Source organism: Macaca fascicularis, chromosome 7, assembly GCF_037993035.2.
Source record: "Macaca fascicularis isolate 582-1 chromosome 7, T2T-MFA8v1.1".
Classification (NCBI taxonomy): domain Eukaryota; kingdom Metazoa; phylum Chordata; class Mammalia; order Primates; family Cercopithecidae; genus Macaca; species Macaca fascicularis.
The window spans coordinates 34,841,129-34,861,622 of record NC_088381.1 but is presented as its reverse complement, the minus strand read 5'-3'; the positions used below and the strand labels follow the sequence as shown (position 1 = coordinate 34,861,622).

The 20,494-nt window shown below is 43.5% G+C and overlaps 1 protein-coding gene and 1 long non-coding RNA gene across 4 annotated transcripts in view; one reads left to right on the top strand and one right to left on the bottom strand.

The window, feature by feature from the left end:
- Positions 1-4,348, bottom strand: part of LIPC (lipase C, hepatic type) — a 177,068-nt gene extending 172,720 nt beyond the window's left edge. Inside the window, exon 1 of the mRNA XM_065547968.2 lies at positions 4,277-4,348. The gene's annotated coding sequence lies outside the window, so the exon portion shown is untranslated. The remainder of the gene's footprint in view (positions 1-4,276) is intronic.
- The window catches only part of LOC135971811 (uncharacterized), a 225,903-nt gene that overhangs the window by 65,146 nt on the left and 140,263 nt on the right, over positions 1-20,494 (top strand). The window lies entirely within an intron of this gene.

Sequence of the window (20,494 nt, the reverse complement as noted above, 5' to 3'; positions counted from 1 at the left end):
GTATGCAGAACTCTGCTCTCCAGCAACTCCACCAATTTAGAATAGACGCGGGAACAGGAAGACAAACCGAAAAAGGCTGTGTGCAGCTGAGACCGGAGGGAAGCTCATGTACATGCCTTCCTCTTGGGAAACTTCCTTGAGCTTTGACTTGGAAAATACTTACTCTTATTTACATTCAGTGATAATCAGAGAGGTCCTCTAATTTCTAAGGATTCAGTATATTGGAAGCCACAGATTAGAAGAGAGTAGAGAGCATGTAACAGCATACGCTTTGACAGATAGTGTGGACTGCCTGAAGATGCTAAAACTGAGCAGATGTGAGATCCGAGAGCTAAGAGCACAGCAAACTGCAGTCACTGAGTGACAGGCTAAGTGTGCTATAGCAGTATCACCTGAGGACACCACAGTACAATAATGGAGTCTGGAGTTACAAACCTGTGACACCAGCACTGTTCATTATGATCCGTAGAGACCATTTCAGGGGCAGGGACTCTGTTAGACATTATAGAGATGTCCTCTCCAAATGGTTAAAATAGAAAGATTAGACACAAAGGAATGAAACAGTTCTTTGAGAAAAATCATGTAACCAGGAGTAGAGTGAATTAAAATAGTACATAAGATTTTTACAAAGACCTTTTTTCATTTTCATAAAATAAGGTAGGTTTATTGAAGAATATTTAGAAAACATAAGCCAAGAGAAGAAAATAAAACATGGCTATAACCCTTACTTCAAAAATATAACCAGTGTTATCATCCTATTGGCTTTTCTGTTCTCTCTTTATATAAATTTGTATATTTATACCATTTATCAATCTGTCATCTGCCTGCATACCTATCTATAACTAGTTGTAAGAAGTAAGTTGAGTTTACCCCCACTTAATACACAAACAAGAAACTTTTCATGTTAATAAGTAAACCCCCTCAGCATCATTTTAGAGGTTATGTTGTTTGTATTTCATAATATAGATAGTCATCCAAGGGGCTGTGGTAATTAAGTGATTATTTATAAAAGTATATATTGCACAGACATATTTGGAAAATAAATCTGTGATCATTATAAGCCAATAGGGCATGATGACTTCTATTCTAATCACCACTAGACAATTTCACTGCTGTGGTAGTATTACTGAAAGCTGCAAAGCTGGGCCTTTTTGCCTTTGTGAGGCTTACTGGTTATTTGCCTCTTGCTTGTGAAGGAGTCTAGAATGTGCCACCCCAAAATATTGCCACTTTGGCATAAAGATTATTTTGAGCAATTGTGAATCAACAGATAAGGGAAAAGTTCTCTACTTTCATGTTATTTGCCTAAAAGCAGAGCATAAATTTCCTCTCCTCTTCTGTACCAGGATAAGGTGTGCAACTCTCATCATTGGAAATGAAGAACTGGCACCAGGATGAGTCTGCATAAACAGACCTTATTAAAATAACCCTGATCTTTCATTAGTTTCCCCCATGTATTTCCTCCTCACTTTCCCAGAATTTATTACTCCTATTTCCCAAATTTTATCAGCCCTCTTTTCTTTGTCTAGTCACTTCTCCACAATTTATCACCTTTTGTTAGAATGATATACGAGACCCTGGGCGTAACTGCTTCTTTGGGTTTTTCACTTCTCTTCAGTGAAGCCCCCATGCATATAGAATGAAAAAATATACAATTTGTATGCCTTTTCTCCTGTCAATCTGTATTTTGTCAATTTAATTCACAGTGGATTTCTCCACTCTCCCTTCCTCCTCTTCTGGACTTTAAACAGGATTAAATTTATACTGTATTAAATGCCAGCTGTTTGCTCCTCACAATGCAGAGCAGTGCCTTTTAATTCCTTTTTTTTTTCTGAGATAGAGTCTCACACTGTCGCCTAGGCTGGACTGCAGTGGTGAGATCTTGGCTCACTGCAACCTCCACTTCCTGGGTTCAAGCGATTCTCCAGCCTCAGCCTCCCAAGTAGCTGGGATTACAGGCACCTGCCACCATGCCTGGCTAATTTTTTGTATTTTTAGTAGAGATGGGGTTTCACTTTGTTGGGCAGGCTGGTCTTAAACTCCTGACCTTGTGATCTGCCCACCTCGGCCTCCCAAAGTGCTGGGATTACAGGCGTGAGCCACCGCACCCGGCCTAATTCTTAAACTTTAATGTGCATACAAATCTCCTGGAGATGGTAGAATGCAGATTCCAGTTCGTGAGGTCTGGGGTGGAGCCTGAGAGTCTGCATTTCTAATCAGCTCCCTGGCAATGCCGATGCCACTGGACGGAGTCCCGCATTGAGTAATGAGGGTGCAGAATGTGCCTCAGCATCCCCCAGAGGGCTTGTTAAAACCCAGACTGCCGGGCTCTGAGAACAGAGTGTCTGATTTAGTTAGGTCTAGATCGGGGCCCAAGAATTTGCATTTAACAAGTACCTTCTCAGTAATGCTGATGCTGCTGGTCCAGGGAGCACACTGTGAGAACCACTGGCTTAGAGGCAGTCACTGGAGCCAGGCAGACTAGCTTTGCAGCTAGAGTCCCACTTTGTCCCTCTGTAGCCTCAGCGAGTTGCTTAACCTCTGTACCTCACTTTCTTTAAGTCAGGGATAATACTACCACCTATGTTAGAGGACTTTTGTCAAGCACTGCGTATGCTCTGCATGTAGGTGCTGTGTAATGTTATTATTTGCCATTCCTTTCAGTTCAATCAAGGATTAAAATGTGCACATTTTCTGCTCTTCAGAACATCTTTTGGGGGTGAGGTCTTCCTTTATCCAGGCATATCCAGAGAACCTCTCTCCTTTCACTTGTGCCCTAGAAGGTAAAAAGTCCTCACATCTACTTTTGCATGATGGTTGATTCCTCAGTAAAGCACAGGGCTGCTGGGCACTGCCTGCCTTTCACCGGGGTGCACAGGAAATCCTTATAAAAAATGAATGCAGCCAAACCTAATGAGAACAACATCATCTCAGGCCGCAGCAAGGAGGTTCGTCTCCCTCAGCTTTCCTAGAAGGACCCGGTCTCTGTAAACTCGAAGCCTGTTCTGGCTAGCATGGATTAGAAAGAGTGGTTCCCAGCATCCCAGGCAGCCCTCTGTCTAGAGTTTTAATCACATGCAAGGCTGAAAGTCAAGGGAGGTAAGCAGCTCCTGCAGCTAGGTTTTTTTTTTTTTTTTTACCTGCCTAGGGAGGCTGAGGAGGGAGATTAGTGGGCTGCTGAGCATTTCAAGTAAAGCAGCTAGCAGAGCCCAGAGACATGAGGCAAGGAGACCTGTGGTACAGCCACATGGGGTCCAGCATGGCTGAAATGTGGAGTGGGAGACCAGGCAGGGCATCAGGGTCACACAGGGCCTCCAGTGGCATGTGGGATGGAGGGTCCCTCAGTTAACTGAGGGAGGGAGGGAAGCTGTATTAGAACGCTTTTGATGGCAAGTAAAATAAACCAACTTGCCTTAGCTTAAGCTGAAAAAAATACTTTATTATAGGGATTCAGTCTGTTTCACAGAACCCAAGGACAGGCTGCCGCAGTCCCTCAGGAAGAGGCTGGAACGGGGTGCAAAAAGCCATCGAGATACTTTTTCTCCTTACTGGCATGCTGCCCCTCATGAGAACTTTCTCTGCTTTTCCAGTCCACATGGCAATAGCCTATCCCATAGCACCCAAGCTGACGTGCTGACACGTTTTCAATTTTACCGTCTCGAGAGAGGCTCTTTCTTAGTCCCAATTTCAAACGTCCAGGAAAGAGGCTCCGACTGGCCATCTTGGGTCAGGGGCTCGGCACTGGTTCAATCCAATGCTGCCATGGTAGGGAGCAGAGACACATTGTCCAGGATGGCTGTGGAGGCCCTCGGGGTGGATCAAAGTAGGCAGAGCTGGGCTTCTTCATGAACCAGGTAGATAGTACATGGGGTACCTCAGAGGAAGGATGGCACAAACTCTGGGGTCCCTTCCCACCTGAGGTGCTCCAGTTTGACCTTTCTGTTCAGTATTTGTCCTCTCCCCATCAGCAGTGTAGGGAAAAGCAAGGGCAGAGCCTGTGACTGTGGTGGCAGGTTTGGGCTGAGAGGATGGAGGCTGCCTTGCTGTGACAACTTTGGAAACAATATTGAGCTCTGGAAGGTGACACAGTCCATTAATAGCAACGAGATCAACCTGGCTAACACTATTTTGGAAGCTGAGAAAATAAATGACAGCAAACTGCCAGGCAAACAGTTCTTCCATAAAACATGAAGAAATGCTTCCCTAAAAGTATCGCTTTTAAACATAAAACAAAAAGCAAATAGTGGCAATCAAAAAATAAGGAAAGGTGACCCACCTGAGATCTCACTGTTTTCTTTGCCCGCTCTTTCCTTTCAGCTTTTGTTCAAGTGCAGGCAGCATCTTACACAGTTTTAGAGATCATAAACAACATTTTGTGTTCCGTATTATGTAACGACTAATTTCCATGCTGCCTTGTCATCTTCTTAACTATCTTTATCAGTATGCCATCCTTCAAATTAAGTATGCTATATTTACTTAGTACATAATTAAGATCTGATTTTAAATTTGAGAATGCGAAGTGAGAAGGAATCTTAGGAAATCACTGAGTCCCATGAAAATGAACTTAGAGAGGAGAGTGCCTTTCCCCAAGGCCACAAAACTGGTTAATTCTGGACCTGGGATTCCATGTCATTCATTTTTTTTCAAATGTATGTTTATAATTACCCACCTGATGCCAGATATTGGTGCACGGGTTTCATCTCACTTCACGACTCTCCACCACATTGTGTGCCCTAATTAACATTTGTTAGATAGAAGTCATTTCTTATTTTTCTTAACAGGGGTAAGAGTGCTTTTTCAACTCACTGTCATGAAAATAAAGGTTGTGGAGCTGAAATGAATAACAGCAATTTTAAACCAGACTGGTTTCGTGACTGGTAGATAAGTCAGCATGCAAAGACGTTTATGTCTCCCAGGTTTGGCTGGCTTTCGCAATGCCCTTTGCAAACTCCACAGGGATTTTAAGCTTTAAGTCTGGTTATAAGCTTATGCAAGCTGTTAGTCACCTTTTTAGATGAAAAGCACCACAGGCTTATGCTTGAAAATGTTCTGTGCTTCACTAGAATTCCTTTTGAGTAATTCAGCTGTAGTATGATTTTGAGGGAGGAATGATGGCACAGATACATTTCAAAACACATTTGCATTTAAAAACGGGAGTTTATCAGCTGAAAGAACTTCTCTTGAAAGGTACACATGCAGGGCAAATTTAGAACAAGCAGCACAATTTAGACATGATAGCCATGAATTATCCAAAAGCTTAAAATACTGGGGGTACTTGATCATGCAGAATCCCAGACATGGGTTGAATCATGAATGTCTGGTGTTTTACTTTGGAAAACATATTGGAAAAGGAAATCTTGTCACTGCCATATTTTCACAGATCATTCCAAAACATTCTAGGTGTGCATCCACACAATTGTCAACACACGTTTGACCAGAAACAAATGAGTGGAGTGACCTAAGCCTTTGGTACAGTGAAGAGGGCTCTGGAGTCAGGATGCTTGGGTTGGTATCTCGGTTCTGTCACTTACTAGATATGTGAACTTGGCTGGATCTCAGCTTCCTCATCTGCAAAATGAGAGAATTGTCTTGAATGGATGGAATTGTCGAGTTAAACTGATTATGTTAAATCATGTAACGTAGCACCTCTCGAACTCTTATGAGCACACAATTCACCTGGGATCACATTAAAATGCAGGTTCTTACTCAGTAGGTCTAAGGAGTAACCTGATATTCCGGATTTCTAACAAGCTCTGAGTGATGTCTGCTGGTCTCCAGGCCACACTTGGAGTAATGAGGATGCACAGTGCCTGCTATGTGAGAAACATTCCAGAGTGTTAGTTATTGTTACCCTTCAGGTGGATTTCTCCCTCTCTTTCTTTCCTACCACATCACCAGTGCTCTTGCCCACCTAATCATCTGCCTTCTTTCCTTCTGCTTTCAAGAAGTCTTCCAGATCTTTCTGCTCTAGCTACACCTTGACAGGCACTCGTGATTGACTGCACATGAACTTACAGCATGTATGCGTGTGAGGGAGATGATGGAGATGCTGCAATGCCCACACTCAGATTTGGAAAGGCCAGTTCCATTTCCATCATACCACACACTATGACTTATACTTGTGAATTAAAAGCAACTCAGTCTTTTCTGGGTTAAAATGGCCTTTGTAGCAATTAGTCAATTTGAAGTTCAGGCTCCCTGTGGATGCTTTCAGAGGGTCTCCCCTCCCTCCGATATTCCTCAGTGCCTTCAAACAAGAGAAGCATCTCCATCCTTTCTGCTTCAGGGAGAGGTTTCTGGTGAGAGTGCTGTGTGTCCCAGCTTCCTCTGAGCTCCAGTGGGACTCTTTCTGGCCACGGCTTCTGTCCTTGTGTACCTGCTACTGACACATTCATGGTGGGGTCCCCTGGGTGTGCTCTCTTAGCACCTTCCAGGCTTGGTGGCTTCCTTGTTGATGTGATGTCCATCTCGGACCTCAATGGCCTTATAGAATCTCTGGCAATCAACTGTGTCACTTGACGACTCACAATGGCCACTCCAGGCTGGCCCCTTGCTCTCAACTCTGTATCCCTCACTAGTGCATTTGAGAACTCCAGACACTTCCACACTACCTGTGAACAGAGACGTTCAGGACCCCTACTGTGGCCCTCTCCTCCCACACACGCCACCCTGTCATTCTGACCTGCTGTGGCTGCCTTGTGTTGTTGGCGCAGGGCAGCATGAAGTCTTCCCTCTGGAATTCCAAACAGGAAGCGTCATGGATCCGCCTTGGTGTTTGTCTTTCCCTTCATCCTACCCCAGGTTTCCATCTGTCCTTACTCCCTGCCCTGAGTGAGGCTCAGAGGCAGGGCAGGGAGGTCTCAGGAAGCTCCTTCTTCACAGTTCACCCTCTCCAGACCTCTTTACTTCCTCTGAAGAAGGGCTGCTACTTTCCCTTCTGTCTGCCGGAAATTGCCCTACATTGTATCTTTTTTCTCCCTTACCCCATGGTCTCTTTGTTCTAGGGAGATCCAGCTGCCCCTTCCCTGAGGCAATAAGTCTCATGCCCTAACCATAATGGTGGAAAGGAAAGAATTTTGCTTATTGAGAAGGGAAATTAGATTTAAAATGTTTTAAAAATCTTATCCTTAACTATATATAGCTGCTGCATATACAATAGAAATGAAAAGTGGGCCTCCTTTGCTCTTTCCTTTTGTCCTTAGCGTTACTAATCGCTCACATTACATAGCCTCGGAAACCTCCACATAGTGGTCCAGTCATCCAGTAACAATCAACAGGAGCTGGCATTGGAGATGGAAACTCTTTCTATCACTGGTAAGGAGTCAAGCCTGGGGAAGGCAAAGAAAAGAAGCAGAATCTACCCCTCATGTGCAAATAGGCAATATAAGTTTTAAGTTTGGGAACTATATAATTGGAAATGGCTTTAATGTTTGAAATAATTACTACATCCCTGCAAAATGGTCATGAAGCCTCTGCTTGCATAACTCTAACGATGGGAAACTCACTACTCCTTGACAGTGGATTGTATTTTTAGACTAGTCTAAGCAGCAGAAAAACATTTGGTATGTTGCACTGAAACCTGCTCTCTGCAACTTGCTCCTACACATAGCATATTTAATTCCTGTCCACACTGTCAGCCCTGCAGATATTTGAAGGCAGCCACTCTGGGCCCTATTAGCTTCTCCTTTCTAGGTTCAGTCTACCCAGTCCTTTTCAGTGGCAGAGCCTCCAGCCCCGTTCACCATGAAGGATCCTCTGGATCCTTTCCTGTTTAATGAGCCATTAAAAGTCAGGGAGGTAACTTCGATGGAGGAACCACCCACCTCATTTTTTTTTAAAACTGGAAATAAATTGCACATAAAGGTGCTGATTGCTCAAAAGTGTAAAAGTTCCTGCCTTCTGCAGCCTGACACTGTGTTCTCAGAATCTGTGGGTCATCCTGCTATGTACATTGCATTTTTTCTCTCTCCCTACAACTCACACACACCCCCACATGTACACCCCCACACCCACCCTAGTGGGAATCATTTCTCAGCTGGCTACTCAGAGCAGCAGCCTGCACATGCTTGCTTTGTTGCTTCCTTGTCCAAACTACAGATTTAACAAGGAGGCTACAGGGCAAGTGTTTTCTGCTTGAGTAGTGACATTGAAATCCTTGAGTTTTGAGAGATCTGTGAAAAGAGGCTATTGAAAGAGTTGGGAAAGTCCTGAAAGGGGCTTGCCAATGTTGGTGAGACCCCACAATGAAGAGCTCAGAGGCAAAAGTTTTTCTTTGATCTTCTTCTGCTCTGCTGTCTCTTAGTCTCATTCTCCACCAAGGCGGCTAGATACAGAAACTAGCTTCTTCCCCAAGGCAGGTCCTATCAACCAGAACCCCCTTTCCCCAAAGGCAGCCCTATGACCTAAAAATACTACTGTAACTCCCGCTTCCCCTCTCCCCATCTTTCTGCCTAACAACTGGCCACAAAGAAATTATCTGACCTACCTTGTTTGACTGTAGGTCCTAAGACCCCAATTCCAGAGAAGGCCCCGCCCCAAACCCAGAAGGAAGCAACGCGTGCTCAGAGAGGCTAAGAAGAATCTAGACAGGCCTTGCTAGGTTTCCCCACTGAGTCTATTAGCATTAGATCATAGCCTTTTTATCCGATCATATTTCTACACACTGTCCTTACTTTGTTGACAATTTCCCCTGTATCTTTGGGTCTTCATTCTGAAGGCTCCCGTGTCATATAAAACTGTGATCAAATAAATTTTATATGCCGTTCAATGAATCTGCCTTTTGTGAGTTGATTTTTCAGGAAACCTTCAGAGGGCAAAGGGAAAGTATTCCCCTGGGCCCCTATACTAATTCCCCTTTCATTTTTCCACCCCCAGAGGAGTTGATGCTGTTTATTCGGGTGGTGAATCCAGCAGAAACTTGTAGGCTAGGGTTAAGGAACATTCACTAAAAAGGATGACGATAATAAAAACAGCCAACATGACTGAGCATATTCTGTGTGCCTCGTCCTGTCCTGTCTGCTTTACCCTTAGGAGCCAATTTAATATTCACAAGTCCAGCCCCTTGTCCAAGGTCATGAATACCGAGTGGTGGACTCAGTGTGAGCCCATAATAGACTCTGAGATGCTTAGTGGTAGAAACACCGTCAGAAGCTTTCCCTGAGTTCTCCCACACACCCAGAACAGTGTTTCTCAACCAGAGCCCATGCTGTAAACACCATGGGATACCACGCATTGGCGGTATTGTCTATAATAACACCCAGCTCATGTCAAAAGGTATAAGTAAGCAGATTTACCAAAGTATTAAGCGAAAGTATTCCCAAGTTTATGGTTAATGTCTCCATGTCTCATTTCCTTTATCTGTAAAATGGTGCTAATATAAATCAGTGGTGCTATTTCTATAAATATAAATGGTGCTAAATACAATTTTTTCCTACTCCCCTTCCCCAAAACATATAGTCAGTTGTTTTTGAAACCAAACTACATTATTCAGTCAAATTCGATACTGAGTTTTGTTCTACTAAGCTCTTCTTGGTCTGAAGTGTTTCTTTAGGTTTTACCAATGAGATCAGTCTTCTTGGACCTCTCGTGAGTACCACACTTCTGTAGTTTTTCCCTTTCTGAAATGTCTCCTGTTCTCCTCCTCCCTGCCCACCTGAGTTCTACCAATACTTACAAGTGTCTACTAAGCCCATCTCCTCCATGAACCTCCTAACTACCCCACGCCCCTTTGAGCTGTCAGTTGTCTTCCTGTGAACACGAGCCAGTTGTATTCCATCAACAAACATTTCGAGCATTTATTACGTGCCCAGAATGATTCCAGATCAGAATTTCTCCACCTCAGCACCACTGACAATTTGGGTAGGATAATCCTATGTTGTGGGGGCTGTCCCAAGCATTGTAAGATATTTAACAGCATCCTGACCGCTTCCCAGTTGATTCTAGTAACATCTACCATGACCCAGTCATGACCATCAAAATGTGTCTGGACATTGCCAAATGTCCCCCAAGGGCAAAGTTGCCCTGATTGAGAAACACTGTTCTGAATGTGTGGGAGGACACAGGGAAAACTCCTGATGGTGTTTCTTCTGCTAAGGGTGTCATAGTGCACTTAGGAGTCAACATTAACAGTCATGAATCAATACGTGGTCAGTTAAGTACTAATTTGTGAAATATACTGCAATCTAATTTTTAGCTAAACTTGTAATTTTCTTTTTTGAGGGGAGGGGTAGAGAGAAATGGAAGCAAACCCTATTAGAAAAAGAAGATCGCTTTCATTGGAGAAGGAGAAGCATGTGGAATATTGAAGGAAGAAGAATTGTAGTTGCTCTATCCGGTTTGTCCTGGTTAAGTGCAATTCTTAAGAAGTTATTACTTTTTGAGTATTGAGAGGTTCGTTAATGGGAGAAAAATCACCCATATATCTCAGCTCTACTGACTAACTCTAGTGAGCAACAAATCTTCTGTTTAATTCCATTTATAAATTCTACTTGAGTCCTGATCGTTTTGAGGAATTAAATGGTTCTTCAAGTGAATCCATAACGCACTGTTGCCCGGGACATATTTAATAGCAGATTCTGGGTGTGTAAGATTAAGAGACACAGCCCTTCAGTCTTTTCCCAAACAGTTTTATTACTAAAATGATTCATGCACTAGAAGTCATTGAAATTGATCAGTAGTGATTTGTATTCCTGGCAGACAGTGCTTTTGAGGTTGTTTTCCTTAGTTGTTCAGTGTGAATTGTCCAATGAAAGTTGCCAGTTGTTCAATGAAAATTTTGTCCCATTCTATAAGAAATTCACAATCCCCAAAACATTCTAAAGCCTGCAGAGAGCTGAGAGGTGACTCTGGATGCTGGTTTCAGCGAGCTGTACGTGACTGAATATATAATGCAATAAAGCTAATCTGAGACACAATGCGACAATCAATAGCAATCCAATGTGTGCTGAATGAAAGATTTAATATTAGCTTAGTGTTGCAACAAGAGGCAAGACACAAGTCAATTTAGGGATGGAAGTCTTTTAACTGGATTTAGCAACAGCGTCATCCAAAACTGGATGCTGGAGCTTTCAGAACTCAAAGTTGGGCTCCGGCATCTCCACTCTCCTAGTGTCCATTGTCATTTGTAAAGTGGGGCTGATGTAAATTAAAAGTTTATTTCTGCCTTACCACGTTACAGAGCTGTTAAACTGGAAGGGAGTTGGGAGTTACACAGCTGAACTCCTTATTTTGTGGGCAAGGAATTGCAGGTCAAGAGTGATGATATAATGATTATCATAATAAAATTAACACACACAGAGTGTTATTGTTTGCTAGATACTCCACTGAGTGCAGTACAGACATCATCTCACTTTATCCCTAGGAAGTAGGAACTACTATGAGCCCATTGTTACAGATGAGGAAACTGAGGATCAGAAATTTTAGTCACTTGCCCAAAGTCACACTAAACGTTAAGAGCTGACAGTATTCAATCCCAGGATTCCTCCTCATGCTCTCTTGACTTTGCCACTGGGATTTCTTATTGGAAAGCCTCTTTCACTGTTTCTCTGCCTACTTTCCTCCTTCCCTCAACACAAGGGCACTGAATACTTCAGCTGGATCAGGCCTGGGCCGAGGGTCTGGGAAAGCAGCTTCCTGCATTCCAGAGCTAGTAGGCCAGTGTGGGAGGCAAATCCAGGAGAGAGGAATGCAGCAGGTCATGTTTGTCGGCTCCAGTCTTTCTCAGAAGAGCATGTCCAGCACTTTGGGAGGCCGAGGCGGGCGGGTCACAAGGTCGGGAGATCGAGACCATCCTGGCTAACGTGGTGAAACCCCGTCTCTACCAAAAATACAAAAAATTAGCCAGGTGCGGTGGTAAGCACCTGTAGTCCCAGCTACTTGGGAGGCTGAGGCAGGAGAATCGCTTGAACCCTGGAGGCGGAGCTTGCAGTGAGCCGAGATAGCGCCGCTGCGCTCCAGCCTGGGTGACAGAGTGAGAATCAGTCTCAAAAAACAAAACAACAACAAATAAAAAACAGCAGCATGTAAGGAAGGGAGCCCTGGACCCAGGGGCTAGGACAAGCCTTGGTGACTTTGAGGCCTGTCTGAGCAGGGCAAAGGGCCAGGCTGACCAAGGACGCTGCCACTGGGGTGAGCCTTGTCCCTGTGATTTCTCATTGGGTGAACTGAGAGTCATGGACGTGGGCAGCTGAGGTGATCCTGCAGAGAAATGAGTTTAGTTACTCTGAACACTACAGAGAGCCTTTGTTGAGGTTAGGAAGGGATGAAATGGCACAGAAGGAAGGCCCCTCTCATGTGGCCTCCGAGGTGGGGTTGGTAGAAGCTTGTGGGGGTACCAGGGACTGGGCTTTGTCGGGACACGGGTATTCCTGTTCTGTGACTGTCCTTCCACCTGCCCTCTGCCCACCCCCATCAGGCTGTGCACCTTCAGTGAGCAGGAATGGCATCTTCTCCCTTTAATCCAAAATGCCAAGATGGTGCCTGGCCTTTCTGAGGTACTCAGTGGAGATTTGTTGAGTAATTGGGAGATCCTTGATCTTGCAGTGTCCAGAAATTGAACATTGTGAGGTATATTTAGAGTATCTGGCTGGTGGGGAGAAATAGGGTGCAGTAAGACCATATGCTATATAAACAAAATGACTGTATGTCCCAGACTTTTTGGAACAAACAGTCTTCAAATATTCTCTCTAATCTTCCCTAAAAGTACACTCATATCTGTTTGACCATGTGCTCTCGTATTTTGGTTTAGAAAATATGAATAGCACAGCAAAGATGACAATTTGTAACCTCCCAGCAGCTGGACTACTGATGTCTGTTTTTTCTCAGGTATCCAGAGACTCGAGACCCTGAATAAGCCATTACAAGGCTGTGTGGTGAGCAAGGACGCAGTAGAGCTATCGGCTGATTTATTTAACATCTTGTTCTGGTCTATTTCTGGTACATGGATTTATCTGTCTGGGTTCTGTAGAGAAACAGAGCAGTAGGTTGTATTTCAAGGAATTCCCTCCTATAGTTGTGGAGGTTGGTAAGTCTGAAACTTGTAAGGTAGGCTGGCTGGCTGGAAAGTCTCAGGCAGCAGTGAATGTTGTAGTCTTGAGGGAGAATGTTTTCTTCCTCAGGGAAAGTGTTTGTTTTACTCTTAAGACCTTTCAACTGATCGGACGAGGGTAATCTCCCAACTATATACCCAACTATATTATCAAGGGTAATCTCCTTTACTTAAAGTCAACTGGTTGTAGATGTTAACCATATCTACAAAATACCTTCACAGCAACACTGACATTAGTGCTTCATCAAATAGCTGGACATAATAGCCTAGCCAAGTTGGTGCATAAAACTAACCATCACAGTGGGCAAAATTAGAACTGCCTACAACTCATCTCTAGAGGACCATACAAGGCACAATAGTGGATCTGGACATATCCTAGTAAATGTGGGAGCAGGATTACCCTGATAAACTTCTGTTCTCTTCCCAAAGAGAAGCAGCCATTGCCCAGTTGACCTGCTTGTTAAACCTCAAGGGTTAAGTGAGCAAAAATCTGGGAAGTTCCCCTATAAGGGGATTGCTGCTCTATTTTCCAGAAGAGAGGTGTTGGAGTAACTCCTCCCCACTCTCTTCAACCTCTCCTTCCTTTCCCATGGGAAGGGGGTCCAGATCTGACTGGTGTTGGAAGAGGCAATCTACTACGGGCCCTGAGCATCTCTACATGTTCTTCTGTGTATGCCATGAATGGAAGACTGTGAGTGTTCTTTCCCAAGTTTGCATTTTCAGCAGCAACCTTGAGAGAGAAGGTAACATCTCTCTCTGGACACAGAGCAGGCTTTGCCTCCACTTGCTATAAAAGCAGTGAACCACCCAAGGAGAGACTTTCTTGTAACACAACTCTCTGCATCTTCAGGGTTCATCCAGGACCATGTATGTTGTCCCTGTGGTACATAGTGAGAGAAAATGGGAAACTAGTGTGACCATCAAACTAATACTTTGGCTCCTGCATTTGCTGTGAGTAAGACAGTCGTTTGTCTCTGACTCAGGAGTCTTATGTCTTCTGCTAGCACCCATAAAACAGTTACAAGCTCCTTGTTAGCTTGCAAGTAGGCTACAATCTCAGAGCCTTCACAATTCTTGACAGCGAGAGGCCTTGATTCCCTGCAGGTGACAATATTTGTTCTATACTCCCAGCTTCACCGTCCCCTCCATGCAAAGCAAGCTAGCTGAGTGGGATCTGTCCTAGAGACCAAACTCTCCCTACTTCAAGATCTCACTGAGGAAGGAAATAGTAAAAACTGTTTTTGCTTTCCACTGTATTATTAAGAAAGCTGATGTGTTGATTCCCAACTAGTTTAGAATCTAGAAGGGATAAGAGGAGAACATGTAGGCTCTTCCAGAAACCCCAACATGCGTGGTATGTCAGGTGGTATGCTAGGATCTGGGGATGCCTAAGTGAAAAAAAGAAAGGTCCCTGCTCTCTCAGAGCTTGTAGTTTAATGGGGATGGGAGTGGGGGTTGCAGAGATATTAAGAAGATAATTACAGTGTGCTAAAGAAGAAGACTGTTTGCTGCTTGCTGGCCATCTCTTTCTACTAGCATTTTTTTCTTTCTAATAACTCTCTAAGGTCACATTTTAATTATCTTGATTGGATTTAGCTGATTCCTACGTTTGTAACACCAACCTATTTACAAACTAGCTCTTGGGAGGAGTTACTTCTATAAGGTTAAGCTCATCATTCTATGTCGATTTGTACCAAGTTCATTCACAGAGAGTGACTTATCTTGATAATTTTGGAGTCATTTATGTTTTGATGTTACCTTATATAATAATCCAGTGAAACAGAGTGCAATATTAAAATGTAAGTGATAATGTGAACATTTTAAATTACATTAAAGTCAGTAATGCATATACTAGATCTTTAAGTTCAGTCGTAAATTCTACTTTCTTTATATTTTTTAGCAAATAACACTCAAATGAAGTGGAAACTCTGAAACCCATAGATCAATCTATCGGTGTATCCACCCATGAAATGTTGCCAGTCTGCCAGTCACTGTGCCAGGCATTAGGGATACGGGGAACTGAGAATTAACTTTTCAAATAGTCTAGTCTCTGGCCAGGCATGGTAGCTCACATCAGCACTTTGGAAGGCCAAGGTGGGCAGATCACTCGAGGTCAGGAGTTTGAGACTAGCTTGGCCAACATGGTGAAACTTTCTCTCTACTGGAAAAAAAAAAAAAAAAAAATTCAAATACTCTAGTCTCCTAAAGGGAAAAATGTAATTCAATCACACATTTGCAGAGGTTTGATTCGTACTTACTGCCTAGTTGCTAATGCAATAGCCCTCAAGGTTATAGTAGTCTTGGAGATTGTAAACTTTCTTTTTGATAGCTTAAATGCAGAAACAAACCTCTATACCCTCATGTAGGAACGGATAACCCAAAAGTAACAGACATCAAAATACTGTTTGTATTTTTGCCATGATCTATATACATTCCTGAAATTAAATTTGTAACAGAAAGCATAATTCAATTTTGAAGCATTTACTAAGTTTCTACTATGCACAAAGACCTATGGTAGATTCCGTGGGGGATATAAGACAAGATCCATGTCCTTGAAGAATTCGAAATGAAGTGAGGACGTTAATTATTGTCTTGGATTTATGAGTCTACTTGCCAAGCAAAGGTCTCCCTTGTCAACATAATGACTTTTTTATGGCTTTTTGTGATGTTTTCATCAATAGCCTATTGGCTAAAGTATTTTGATATTAACCCAAATCATCAGTCAAGATATCCACAATTCAGGAAATGAACAAAAGGCTAAAAGGGAAGGGTGATGAAGGAATGGGAGAGAAACTACACCTATGCTGGGCACTTCATTATCTAATACATTCACAAAACAATCCAGGAAGTATGTATTCTTCTTCTTTCTCTTTTTATCAGGTGATGACATTAGGGCTCAAAAATGTTAGAACATTTCCTTAAAATCTGGACAGAAAGTGACAGAGCTGGGATTTTAGGTCCATTCAACACAGCTTTCTCTCTTACACTGTACTTAGCAATCTTCCAAAAATACATATGTGTGTGTTTTCACAAGTGAGTAAGCAAATAAGCAAGTGAGAACTTAGAAAGCAGTGGATGAGTTTTCTGTCACTGGGCATTTAAAAATAAGCTGAATAATCACTGGCAGATATAAAGAGGGGATTAAAGCCTTGAGTAGGGGTTAGTGATATCAAAATCCCTTTCAACACTGAGATTCCACTTCTATGAAAACATGAGTAGAATTTGCATGCATTCCCCTCCTCATGGAAATCTTCGCAACATATGCTCCACATTGAATGGAGAGAATCATCTGTGTATATAATGGGAAAAGCAAGGTCCATGGGCCTTATCACTCCATAGCTTACCAATATGTGCAGCAATTCACCTGGCTGAAGATTTAACTTGTGATACGTATGTGTTCCCATTTATTTGTTCTACAGAGGGAAGTTTCTGCAAGTTACATGTCAGCTTTGGAGGAAAACCAGTCTCCTTTAGCCGCAAAGAGGCTCCTTCCTCAAGAGGAAAGAGACAGTTAGGTTTCAGACTTGGTTATGGACTGAATGTTTGTGTCTCCCTAAATTCCTATGTCAAAATCCTAACACTAATGTGATGGTATTAGGAGATGGGACCTTTGGATGTGACTAGGTGTAGATAAGATCATGAGGATTGAGGCCCCACGATGAGATTAATGCCCTTATAAGAAGAGGAAGGGAGACCAGAGTTCTCTTTCTATCGTGTGAGGGTACAGTGAGAAGGTGGCCATGTGCAAGACAGGAAGAGAGCCCTCACCGGTAACTGAATCTACTGGAATCTTGATCTCAGACTTCCCAGCCTCTGGAACTATGAGAAATAAATATCTGTTGTGTAAACCACCTGGTTTATGATACTTTGTTATGGCAGCCTGTGCTAGTCCGTTTTGCATTGCTATAAAGGAATATCCGAGACTGGGCAATTTATAAAGAAAAGAGGCTCATTTGGCTCATGATTCTGCAGGCTGTACAAGAATGGCAGCATCTGCTCAGCTTCTGGTGAGGCCTCATGAAACTTTTACTCATGGCAGAGTAGAGGGGGAGCAGGTGTGTCACATGATGAGAAAGAAAACAAGAGAGAGGGAGGGCTAGTCTCTTTTTTAACAACCACCTCACACAGGAACTCATTACCACTGGGAGGGTACCAAGCCATTTGTGAGGGATCCACCCCTGTGACCCAAACCTCTCCCACCAGGCCTCACCTCCAACGTTGGGGATCACATTTCAACATGAGATTTGGAGGGGGCAAACATCCAAACTCTGTAACAGCCTGAGCTGAATAAGACGGACCCATCTTTTGCTATTGCTAGAACCCATCCATAAGAGTTTGGCTGGTGGTTCCATTGTTTGAAGAAAGAGGCCCTTTGTGATGAGACCCTTTGAGTTTCAGGGATTGAAAAGAAGTGTGATTCTTTGAGGATACAAAGGCAGAAAGGGAAGGCGAGGAGATCAGTGTGAGTCTCTGACACAAAGGGATAGGGTAACTAGTTCCTTGGCACATAGGCGTGGCATGGGGCTGGAATCTCTAAGCATTGGGAGCTGTGACCTGGAAGCCTAAGCAGCCTCAGTGGCTGATCTTAGCTCTGTAGGAGTGCAGGCTCCTCTCCAAGTTCTGAGGACAATGTTCAATAGTAACACCAAATGGCAGGGAGAAACAATGATGAGGTGGCCTAACTGGACACCAGACCTCAGCTTGGGACGGGGGAAATCAGATGTTCCTGTCTGCCCTTTGAACTGTGTCCATCTCTAGGGATTTTTGTTTGTCTTAAAAACTATTCATAGAAAGGAGGAGACTCAGGAGCTAATCCAGAAGGCAGGGCCTGAGCAGGGTACATTTGAGTAAAAATCAGTTGCTGAGATTTGCATCAGGAAATATTGGAGTAGTTGATTCCCCAGGGCAGCCAGGGTACCCTCTTTCCTGGGTGGTAGATGCCAGCTGAGGCAGACAGGAGCAACCAATTCAGCCATATCCGGATTCTGTACAGTGGCTATTCAGCCATATCCAGATTCTGTACAGTGGCTCGACAGCCACAGCCTTTGCAGAAAACTCAATACCTTTATTTCAGTTAGTTTCAGAACTCTCAGACTCAGCATCCCAAGAACAAAAGAAAATTCTAGATGGAAACCTCATTTAAATTCCGAAGAGTAGTTATACTTGGAGGCACAGTGTTCAGATGTTTGGAGATTTGTATATTTGGCACTTACAAACAGCAGCAGCCGTGACAACAACAACAGGGACATATAGATCTAAAGGTTTAATGTTTAATAGTTCGTGTATTGTTGTTACACAGACTTACAAGGCAGAAACACAAAACCCCCAACCAGCCCTGTTGCGCACGTTGCGATTGAGTGATGGATCTTTGCAAGCTACCAGGAAAGTTCTCCTGGAGTCTTAGAGGGAGGGGAATGAGATGGGCTAGGAAGAAACAATGGTGAATAGAGCCCCTGGCTCCAAATACCCTGATTATTTGACCTTCCATCCTGTTTGCTGAGGAATTAAGAGCAAGTACCAAGGGGTAGGGATGGAGGATGCCTTTTTTTCTTACGATTTACTAGTTACTCTCTTCCTCTGGGCTCGGCACTGAGTTTCATTCACGTCCTACAAATGCTCACCAACCATGACCAAGTGTCCAGAGAAAGACTCAGGGGCCTCAGATCTTGGACAGGCAGATGCTGTCTTTGTTTTCCCAGACCCTTCCTGTAGCTTCCCCTGAGTCTGGGGCAGGCTTTGTTTTCCCTCTTGCTCCAAGACTGTCTTTCAGAGACCTTGTGAATCTGACCATCAGCTCCAGAGGTCCCTCCACTTAGGGTATAATCTTACAGCTTCACCAGCTAAGGGGCTGGTGGCTGTTCCGTGAGATCCCGGCCAGCCTTGGGAAAGAAACCCTGCAAGTTTCTTATTCTGAGCTGAATAAGACAGACCCATCTTTTGCTATTGCTATTTTTGCCAAGAAATTCTTCTAAGACACACATCTATTTGTGTCACTTTCTTGTTCCCAAACTTTCCTGGGCTCCCCATGACCCTCAGGATTTTTGGTTCTCCACTCCTCCCTGGAGTGCCCCTGCCCTCCCTCCTTTCTGGAAGAGGATTCATCTTTTGTCCCCTCCTTGAGAAGCCTTCCCAGACCCCTCTGGGTGGAGTTAGCCGCTTTTAGTCATTTCCTTCTTTGTGTTTCCATTGCATAATAACAGAGATCCCTGAATACTTACTGAGCTCTCGCCACAGGCTGAGAGCTGTCCAGACACCTTGCAAGCATTGTCTCATCGATCCTCACAAGAGCCTTGTGAAGTCTGCACTTTCCTTATTTCCATTACAGTTGAGGAAATGAGACAAGCTGCCTAAACATATGTGAGGTTGTGTGTCTAGATGGTGATGGAGGCAGCATTTGAATCTGATTAGTTCGGCTCCTGAGCCCATGTCTCATCAGGAGTATACTATTCTGAACCTGTGCATCTCTGTGACAGCACTTATAACATTTTATTATTGTTTATTTATATCCCTTCTTTTCATTTGACTGAGCTGCTTCAGGGCAGAAATACTGTGTTTTTAATCACTGAGACTAGTACATAATAGGTGCTCAATAAATTCCTGAGGGAGAAAGAAAAGAAGGAAATGTTGCAATGATTATATCAATAAGAACATAGAAATAATTCAGGAAAATGTTCAAATTCCCTAGGGTCAAGACCAGGCCTGTGTTACCTATGTTAAGGGAATAATTTAGTCTACAAAAAAGGTAAATAGTTTTGCTACAAGTAAAAAGCTGATGTTCCTAGAAAGTTTGGGCCAAAGACGGATCAGCCCAGAATATTTGTCTTAAAAATGAAATAAGTAATCCCAATCATCAGACACTTTTTTTTTTCCTACCTTTTGAGACAGAGCCTCACTTTGTCACCCAGGCTGGAGTGCAATGGCTCGGTCTCTGCTCACTGTAACCTCTACCTCTCAGGTTCAAGCGATTCTCCTGCCTCCACCTCCCGAGTAGCTGGGACTACAGGCACACACCACCATCCCCAGATAATTTTTTTTTTTTTTTTTTTTTTTTTTGGAGAGACAGAGTTTCACCATGTTGGCCAGGCTGGTCTCAAACTCCTGACCTCAAGTGATCTGCCCGCCTCGGCCTCCCAAAGTCCTGGGGTTGCAGGCATGAGCCACGGTACCCAGTCATCAGACACTTATTTTATAAAGAATTTATTGAATTCACCCATACATGGTCTATGTGGATATAGTCTGGAATCCAGGTGAGAACTTATGGAGTATTTACGGAGAAATGGCTGATTCTAGGACAAGGATTCTTGAATGTTCTAGGGAACTGACTAATATTTCCAAAGATTTCCTATTCTCCAAGCATAGGAGCCAGCTGGGGTGGAACCAAGGCTCAGGCTTGGTCAGGACGGAGCGACTCCTCTCTTTCACTTGTTAGATGTCCTAAACCATTTTGTC